Source organism: Metopolophium dirhodum, chromosome 1 (assembly GCF_019925205.1).
Source record: "Metopolophium dirhodum isolate CAU chromosome 1, ASM1992520v1, whole genome shotgun sequence".
In the NCBI taxonomy this organism is placed as follows: domain Eukaryota; kingdom Metazoa; phylum Arthropoda; class Insecta; order Hemiptera; family Aphididae; genus Metopolophium; species Metopolophium dirhodum.
Window position 1 is genome coordinate 18,094,475 of NC_083560.1, and position 8,427 is coordinate 18,102,901.

Genomic DNA, 8,427 nt, shown 5'->3' on the forward strand with positions numbered 1-8,427 from the left:
TCCTCGAGTTATAATAATAATATATAGTTCCAAGTTCAATATCTGTTATTTAATATCTATTTACACAGGTCGGAGGTATCTAGAATTTTGGTTAGGTTCGTACGATACGATTTTGTGGATTTCGTACACATGATACAGTTTTTTTTTCTTAACTCATTTTGGCGCTTATGTCTTCCACTGCTACTATCTGTGTTCGTAAAACCAAACACCATAGTTTTCAAAAAGAAAAAGCTCGATAAACTTGTTTACTAATAAATTATTTACTATATTATGGGCTACAGTTGTGGGCATTAACGTGTTGAAAAGTTAAAGTTAAGCTAACGGTTAAATATATCACTTAACGAGTTTCTTTTTTTTCTTTAAAGGTAACTTTTAACTTAGTATTTATAATTTCCATGTTTATTTTTAGTTGGTAACGTTAACACCAAAATGCACGTCAAAAGAAATTTAACGCATTTATTATCAACATAATATGAAAAAGGAACTAATAATTCCTTCGGTTTCGTAAACTTTACAAGTTACAAAAAAAAGTAACTTTTGACTTTAACATAATATTAACATAAATTGTTAAGGAAGTATTAACTGACTTTAAAGAGTTAAAAACAAATTGGTCAAATTACATAATATTATAGCATTACTATTTTATATTCTGTAAAAAAAAATCAATATACGGATAATGGATATTATGTACAATGTACATAAAGATTATAATATAATCTTCACAAAATAATAAAAAATGTCTATAAACGAGCTTTATTCTCATTTATACTTATAGTGTCGTTTCGTATCATTTTCAGAGACGTTAACTATCCATTTAATACCAAAATAAAGGAACCATTATAGTAGTATACCATATAACTAGACACTATAAATTTCCCATCGGTTTTATAATACACTTGGATTTGGACGTTTCCAATGCCCTTTTCGTGATCGAAGTATATTATGTTGTTTTTTCTACGTCACCGATACTCTTCCGAACTTTCAAATAAGGAAAACGGATATGGGTAATTCGTTATGGTTACACGAAACGAAGTGCTGGGAAATTGTCCATACAATTAAGGCGGCTGGTGCCGATACCATTTTGTCCTCGAAAATACACTTTACGGGAATAACGATACCGAATTGTAGAAACAACCAAATTTCATAACTTTTTTTTTAATCGCTACAGGGAAATATTCTACAGCCCGCATCGATCTCCGTTTTTCAATATTTTATTCTCAAACTTTATAATATGTCTAAAAAAACACAAGATAAAAAGAATTTTTTTACAAATTTGTTAATTATTTAAAATAAAATACAAAATCAGAGATTGATGCGGGCTGTAGAAAGTCTTCTTCTTTCAGATACCCTTATTGTAAATCATGGAAATACCAACTACCTATATCTGTTCGGTTATTGTGGAGTAAAAAAAATCCGAAACGTGCTCACAATATTAACATAAATATTACTATTATTATTCCGTATTTCACATGATAATATTATCCGTTGACTCCTAAAACCGCACACTTGCGACAAAATACAGGACAAAACCGCACACTTTTGATAGGTTAAAACCGCACATTTTTGTTAGGTTATAACCGCACAGTTTCTAAAACTGTTGTATCCAAAAACCGCACATTTATGATTTTGACCCCAAAAACGTCTCAACTATAATACTTTATAAATTATAATGTATATATATGTATAATTTATAATTTATTATTTATTATTTATGTATATATTCAAATTTAAAAAAAATTAAACAAGTGCTCCTAAAAATAAATACAATTTCAATAAACCAAAAATATTACTATTATTATGTATTTACTACCTTATTTTTGTTTTTCGATTGGACGGTCAATATTTACACTCCCTTAAGGAACTTACGTTTTAACCACTATATCAGTGGCGTATTTACGGTGGGGGGGGGGGGGATCAAGGGAATCAATCCTACCCCCCCTATATGTTGTATAATATTATATGCACAATTTTTCGGAGTCCTATAACTTGAGGCATCTAGCTTTAAAAGTGGGGCTACTGGATAAATCATCCCCCCCCCCCCCATGAAAAAAACCTAAATACGCCACTGCACTATATAGGTGTACGGTGTACCTACACAAGGTAGTTTAAACATGTTAGCATTATTATTGCATATAGTATCTTATTATCTTATCCGTTATTTTATATTTAGCACTAAAAATAGCGTGCGGTTTTAGTTTATCGACCTATTTTAATGTCAAATTCAAAGTGTGCGGTTTTTGGATGCAACCATATTATCTTCGTAATATTCTCAAAAACGTATAAAGAAACTTATAATTGTTACCCATGTACCCGAGATCGAGACATCATAATAGATCAACAGTAACACCTCGCTAGGCTGACTGATATGTGACAAGTGCTTGTCGGATGGAGATGGTTCGAGCCGACAACGTTTTTTCCGTCATCTACGCCCGATTTCAGCCTGCCGTGGGTTTCTAAGCGATTTTCGATATAAATTGTATTTATCGAGTCAAATTCACAATTTATTGAAGGCATAAAACACATATTATTTTAGAGTGGTTATATAGTTTTATAACTATACCCACACAGCATTTGGGAAATGATAATATTTTGTGAATATTTTGGAGTGCTTGAATAATGAATATTTGACTAATTATATTGTATAAATATTTTATTCTCACGATAACAAAATATTGGACTATATGATTGCACAAGAATGTTGACTTAATATTTTTATAATGTTTCCATGAAAATGTTTTTTGGAAAAATATGATTAAAATGTTTTGTTAATGATTTTTACTAAATATTTTTCAAATGTAAACTTCTCGGCCAAAAAAAAAATAAAATAAAACATTTCCTTATTATTTACGCAACTTTTTCATATATTTTGATAACAATATTGTTTTTCTGAAAACATTTTTACCATAGTTGGGAAATATTATAATGCTGTGTGGGTAGGTATACTGTGCATTATTCAAGTGCATGTTTTAGTTTGGGCTTGGATTCAAATTTTCAAAATCCGAACTGCAAAATGTTCTCTTTTTTAAATAAAAAAAAATCCGACTATTCTACAGGGCGTGAGAGTTTTTCCTGTAAGACATGGTTTTGTACTAAAAAACGCACCGGCTATTAAGGGTTAAGTTTACATGCGTGACACGTGTTCGAATCGTTGTTTCCGAAATGTAATTAATTCATTGCCGTGATCATTATTTAACGATTAAATAATCATTTGAAAGGGAAATTACGACTTAATCTGTTTTTCACTTATAAGCTAATCGCGCGTTTATGTCTTGATCGAAAATTCGAACAGCTAATTATTATAATAATATATACTGAGATACGCCATCAGATAACATATTAAAATGATTAATACGATACATCGATTAGTCGATTACTACGAATTTTTCGATATTCCCTGTCCTTCCGGCGCATCCTTCCCGGAAATCGCACAACCCTAAGTCACATTGAAATATGATATTAATTTCACTCCGTCCGTCGCAAGCTATTTATATGCACAAGAAAATTTCGATTTTGATAAGTTTTTGTTTAGTTTTTAGTTAGCGTTTTTTTTTTATTATGGAAAAAAAATTTTAAATGTAAAAAACTTATCCATTTAAAACGAGGTTCTTAATATTATGTAGTTATTAGTGTGATATAAGAAAAAAGTTCGGCGTAAGTTCACAATAATTTTTTATGCGCGTCTCTAGTTTGAATTTTGACAATATTCGTCAAATCACGAACATTTCCAAACTATTTTGAGTTAGTAATTCATAAAAATAAGTTTAATTACATCTACGATTTTAAAATTAATACAAGATTCATCAAAAGTAAAATACATTTTTTACGAGCTTTTGAAGCTCACGTTTTGTGAACATTCACTCGTAAATTAACGAATTATCATCGAACGATTTTCTTATTTTGTTGTAATTATTTAAAAAACGGATAAACGTAGATACTCAAAGTATATCGAATATATTTTTAAAATTATTTTGGCTCGTTGAGTTATCGATAAAAATTATAAATATTATTTTCAATTTTTATTCCAGAAAAGTAAACTGAATATTATTATAAAAGTCACTGATTCACGAGTACGGCATACGATCAAGTATAACAATTTAATTAAGTTTCGACACGTGTTTATGTCACTTTTTTCCGTTCACGTTTAGAACAAATTTATATTTTCTAGCATTACGCTACCCTTGCACATTTTGAATTAATAATATTTTACTGTTATAGTGTTCTACTGTTACGATCGGGGTGAATGATATTTGAATTTACACAGTACTGCTTATATCGGGAGGATTGTATTCACGAGCGAACCAGACTAATAAATTCGACTATTCGTCTTGGCGATAAAATAAAAAAACAACAACAACTTTAATGTCAACCATTAATGTCTGCAAAAGTAAAGAATTTATTTTGTGCGCTCCGCATTATAAAATTATACTACAGATTAGAATGCGCTGAATGTTAATATTTTCTATTCAGTGTAATGCAGTTGCATTGAAGACATCACGTTGTTCCGTTCTGGAGTTGATTAAAGTAAACTAAGAGAAACAAATTATCAATACGCTCCGGTGGAATCTAAAAGCCAGGGCTTGCATTTGAAAAAAAAATCCGTTTTATGTTATCTTCAATTAAAACGTCACACAATTTTTGCGTGTATCGTTGTTAAGAATCAAAACGTTATACAAGTTTTGCGTTTATCGTTATTTAGAATTAAAACGTTATACGGGGTGATTCATTAAGCGTAAAACACTCATTATCTCAAAAAGTACCTATTAATGTTTTTGAAAATATTTTTTTGCATAGTTTCAAGTTGTTAAAAAACAACGTTTTTATTAAAAATCATATTTTTAAATATTTTTTATCCTTAAGTATATTTATTTTAAGTTTTTTACTTTTTTGAAAGACAACATAGAGTTTTAATTTCATTTTCCAAAGCAGAATATTTTTCTAAGTATTTTGATACATAAAAATCGAATTTAGGGCGAGTGGTTTATGAGTTATAAGTATTTAAAGTTTAGATGGGTGGGGTGGTGTGGTACGGAGTTACCCCGCAAAAAGTTTGTCCACTACTCCGCTTGTCTTTAAATACTTTAAATACTTATAACTCATAAACTACTCGTCCTAAATTCGATATGTATGTATTAAAATACTTAGAAAAATATTTTGCTTTGGAATATGAAATTATAACTTTATGCTGTCGTTCAAAAAAGTAAAAACTTAAAACATATGGATAAAAAATATTTAAAAATATATTTTTCTAATGAAAACGTTGTTTTTTTAACAACTTGAAACTATGTAAAAAATAATTTTTAAAAACATTAATACTTTTTGAGATAATGAGTGTTTTACGCTTAATGAATCACCCTGTATAAGTTTTGCGTAATTTAGAATAGTGTTAATACCTATAAAATGTATTAATAATAACTAATGCGGGCAGAAAATGGCCCGGATACGGAACATAATATTATGAACAATTCCTTTAGAATTCCGTAAGCATGAAATAAATAAATCTACGAAACCAATATAACTTTTAAAAAATGGATTTTCAATTATTTCGTTTTGCGTTATTTTTCGGTCAATGAAATTCTATAAATTACGTTTTGCTATAATTTTTGTTTAACGATATTCTATATAAATATTACGTTTTGTGTTATGTTTTGTTTAATGATATGTTATTATATATTTTGTTAATCGTTATGTTTTGTTTTGCGGTATTTAAGCATTTTTGATTATCGCTTTCCGTTATAATTACGTTTACCATACTTAGTATTAGAAGTATTAGAAGATAATCGAATAATAATAATATTCAGGGATTTGCTCGGCGCTCCAACTATTGTATAAAAAACAATCTAGAGATGGAGAATTTACCAGTACATTTTCCAATTAAGTGGTAAAAATGGTAAAATAGAATCCAAGGTCAAATAATAAAATTTCTTAAAGCCATCTTTTTTATTAGTAAGTAGTACGTACGATTGTCATCACTATTTGTTGTATTCTTGACAAATTTAGTTCTTTCTGATAATAACAATAAATAATTAAAAGTGGATCTATTATTCTGTGTCAGTACATATTATGAATATTTAGTTATCCATAATACAATTAATAAATAATTAAAATTAATTTATCAAAATTATACCACACCATTTCTTTTATTGTGTTATGTTATTTATTTACTTTTAACCATTACTTATATACACTATAGTCTATAATACAGTGTTGAGAAAATAAAAAATATTATAAGTATAATAATTATTGTATTGGTGTGTATTATCAGTTGATCAAAAAATACATTTCTTTGCAATAATTCGGGATAGGCGTTTTTGATTGCATTTGATAAGAAGGGCCACACAATATTAAATGGATAAAAAATCAAAAAATCGGTAAAATTTACGGTACATGTTTCAGCGGTAAAAATTTACCTGGTACATTTACAACATATCTCTAAAAATAACTCACCGTTCAACCGATATTGCGAGAAATATACAGAACATTATAGTTACACTGCTCAAATGGAAAACCAAGGTTCTCATAGCATTAAAAAAAAGTTATAAAAAAAAAAACCTTAATCTAGACGTTTGGCAAAAGGATTGGCCAAAAATATGGACTGTAAATTTTAGCGAAACCGAAAGATCGATTACCCCGCCACCCTGCCCTCTTCCAGATAATATATATTGCCGGAAGACAAGAGGCTATTATAAACCGACTTAGAATAGGACACACATCCAAAGCCCACGGTCACACGATAAAATGAATAAGACAAAAAATAAGACATAAGCTCCAAAACGAGATAGGAAACCGAAAAATGAATCGTATCGTACAAAACCGCCAAGACCCGACAAATGTACTATTATCTGTTTACGATAGAGTGTCATAGTTTTTGTTTTTTTTTTGCTTACAACTATAATAACATTAGATTGTTGATGGTAAGTACCTACTTAGCACCTGAGCATTCGAATTTCGCGTAAGCTCTACCGAAAATTATTTTTACAAAAACAATTACAAAAAATAGAGTTATGGGTATGAAAATTGCAGCATACCTATGAAACTTTTACTCTTTTTGAAATATTTCAATTCGATATTGAATGATGATAATTGTTTATTAGTATTCTGGTTTTTGATTCGTTTCGAAAAGTCATCACTAGATGGTCGCACGGTTTTCAAACCAGATTATTATTTATTAATATTTAGTTCTGGGTCACAGATATTATATGGTATACATATAGGTATATAATTTAATAACTACTAATGTAGGTTAATTTTTTGATTGTGAAAACTGAAATTATTAGCTAATCTAGTCATATTGTCCACACAACGTTATCGAGGTAGCAGTACACTTTTATACCATTATAAATTATTGTTTTTGAACTATTATTATGTGTTAATTATTACTATTTACTAAACTATTATGTTTTGTTAGTGGTCTAAGTAACTTCAGTTTAAACTAACTATTTAAAACAATTAATCGCTTAGTTAATTATTTGCCATCAGTTAAATTAATTATTCTAATCAGCAGCTGTGACAATCACTAAAGTAGGCATATGTTGGTATAACAGCAGATACATTTACGAGACCATAATATTATTATGTTTTTTTTTTTGCAAAATAATTTTGTTTATGATTTAGAGCTGATAAAACAAAAACTGTGTACGAACGTAAATATATATCACTTAAAAAATGTACCACTTAACAAATATTTAAAAACTTTTTCCAGAGTTTTTTTTTTTTTCGCCACGGTTGTTTGATAACACGCAAACTTTGCGCAGTATGTTTATTTTCTTTATTGCGCATTAACACCCATATAATACCCAAATAAAGTATGTCCCCACTAAATCATATTATTAACGGTTCAAGTACTTAATTTTAATAACAAAACAAACGTCGTCGAACACATAAGCTCTGTACATTTACGGTACACTAAATGTTACGTCTTGGTCATTGGAATTAAAATAGATTTTATAGTTAATTAATTTCAGCATAGTTAAATTATAATACAATAGTAATAATAACATTAAGAGGATGCTACACAGATATATTTTGTTGTGTTTGTCTTACAAGGGCGTGACATACCAAATGTACGCTCAGCAGATCACGTTTAGCTCCGTTAGTTTAAAAATTAGAGAAAATTGAAAAAATTATGTATGATATTATATTAATTATATCCAACAGTTTATAGTCATAAATTCACAGCAAGAGAACATTTTTAAAACATGGTTTATTGTATAATTTACAAAATTTAAAAAAATTATCATGGCTATAAATAGGTCAAAAAGATTCAAAATGGTTTGAAAGTTGTACCGTGTATGGAGAAATATAATATAAATATTTGGTGGACATTTAAGAGTCTGCGCGCGGTTATTCATTTTGGAAATACAACAAAATATCAAATACATATTAGGTAATGGGATTTCCTTAATTTTCCGCTGAATAACAAATATCGAG